The sequence below is a fragment of the Oryctolagus cuniculus genome, chromosome 9, assembly GCF_964237555.1.
Source record: "Oryctolagus cuniculus chromosome 9, mOryCun1.1, whole genome shotgun sequence".
Classification (NCBI taxonomy): Eukaryota; Metazoa; Chordata; class Mammalia; order Lagomorpha; family Leporidae; genus Oryctolagus; species Oryctolagus cuniculus.
This window is the reverse complement of record NC_091440.1, coordinates 38,546,420-38,548,890: the sequence shown is the minus strand read 5'-3', so window position 1 is coordinate 38,548,890 and position 2,471 is coordinate 38,546,420.

The following is a 2,471-nucleotide window of genomic DNA, read 5'->3' as shown; positions in this document are numbered from 1 at the left end:
CACACAGGGGCAGCAGGTGCAACTCCCAGCCAACCACGAGATCACAAGGGTAAACAACTGATTCCCTACAGGGTATTGTGTTGTCAGTGTTTTTTTGGATATCGTGTTTTGTGTTTCACATACCATCATGTCTACAAATTGCTCATCTGTGTGTATAGGAGATATTCATTACTTTTCTATAAAATAAGCTTTGTGTTAAACGATCTTATTCAACAACAGACTAAGTGTTCTGAGCATGTGTAGGATAGGCTAAGCTGAACTATAATGTTTGGTAGGTTGTGTGTACTAATCGTAATTTTGACTTGCAGTATTTTCTTCTTTTTTAAAAAAAAAGTACATTTTTTTGAGAGAGAGAGAGAAAGAGAGAGAGAGTGTGAGCTTCTATCAGTCCATTCTCCAAATACCCTCAATGGCACCTGGGGCTAAAATTGGGAACCAGGAACTTAGTCCAGGTCTGGCAGGAACCCAACTACTTAAGCATCACTGTTGCCTCCCTGGAGGCTGCAGCTACAAACCAGATCTGGAGGCAGGAACAGAACGCAGGCGCTCTGACGTGAGACATGGGAGTCTTAACTTCCAGGCCAGTGCCTGCCCCGACTTACAGTGATTTCAATTTATGAGGAGTTTATCAGTGCACAACCCCATCAGTAAGTCAAGGAACATCTTGAGTCATAGATGTTCACTAAATATTAACTGTTTCTCTTAATAAATGTCAATATTTCAGTTTCTGTGAAAGACTTCAGACTGATCTCAAAGAAAACTCAAGTATGCAGCATATGAGGCACACCTAGAATTTCTGAAATTAAAAGCTAAATAAAAAAGGTGCAATCTTACACTAAAGACACACAATAAAGTAATCAGGGCTCCTAGTATCAGATATAATGGGTTTCAGGACGAAAAAAAACATGAAGTAAAAATAAGGTTTGCAATTCACAGCAGAGATACAGGTGTGAGTATATATGCCCCCTCCTCAAATAAGAGCAAATAGTAACAAAACAAATTTCAAAAGATACAAAAAGAAATAAACATATTAGCAATGCCAGGCCTTAATTCTCTGTGAAGATTGATCGTTCAGATGAAGTAGGCTGTGGAATGCCCAAATTAAACATTGTGCATGGGTGTGTCTGTGAGGGTGTTTCCGGATAAGATTAGCATTTGAATAGGTGGAGTGAGTAGAATGGATTGCCTTCTCAATGGAGTTGGGCCTGGTCCAATCCGTTGAGGGCAGGAATAGAACAAAAGGCTGAGGAAGGAGGAATGTGCCCTTTTCCCCCCTCTGCCTTCTCAGCTGGAGCTGGGACCTCTTATCTCATCTTCTGCAGCCCTGGCCCTGGGATTTACATCCTCAGTTCCCCGCGTTCTCCTGCCTTACACACAGACTGAATTTCATCACTGGCAGTCTTGGGTCTTCAGTTGGCAGATGGCAGGACTTCTCAGGCTCCAAAATTGCATAATTTTATACCTGTCTCTATTGCTTCTGTTGTTCTGAAGAAGCTTTCTGACAGACCAAAACCAAGGGTTGAAAACACCTGAATATTAAAATTAGTGGGATATGTCTGCAAAACACATACATATTTATATATAAAATATTGTCTCTAAAACAGCAAAGTCACGAGGATTCAAGTCGCATTTACCCAACTTAATTACCTCTTATGCTACAAAGATATCCTCATTGAATCTTGAAAAATATAAATACAAATATTCTGATTCTATAGCAGTGCAATCAAAAATTAAAATGAAATTGGAGTACAGTATTTTTCAATGATTTTTAAAATAAATATTTATTCTTTTGCTTTATTTACTTTTGAGCACTACACAACTTGCTCTTGTTTTTGCATTGTCATTGCTTCTGTGTCTACTCTTGGGATGCACAGGACCCTAACACTCAGTGGATTAATGCATCCTTTGTGGCTGAGGGACGCTGTGGATATCTCATGGTGTCTCTGGGTGAGGAATTCATGAGACGTGGCTGGACAGTTGTGGCACAAGTCTCCTGATGCATGTGGAGTCAGACAGCTGCTGGCGTCATTTCCATGTTGTCTTCACTCACTTATCTGGTGGCTGAGTTGGTGACACCAGAGCTCTGGGGACTGGAGCAAGTGGAGCTTCTTGGGACATCTTTACCTCCATGTGTTCGTTGTGTGGGGGCTCCCCAGCTTGGCAGCTGTAGGACATCAGACTCCTTTCAAGGCCACTCAGAAGAGACTCTATCACCTATATGAGCTGGACTTGGAAGTCGCATAGCATCTGCCCTGTATGATTTGACACAGCAACAAAGCCCCATCCCGATTCAAGGGCAAGGAACCAGACTCCACTTCTTGACTCAGAAGGTGCAGAAAGGGTGCTGGTAAATTCTGGAAGAGCCTTTCTGACTGAAAATGATTGTTGTGGCCATTTTTAGAAAAAAACCTGTGGCTGCAATGATCTTTCAAATGTTTACCATAATGCTGCATGTAACCATAGCTTGTTCT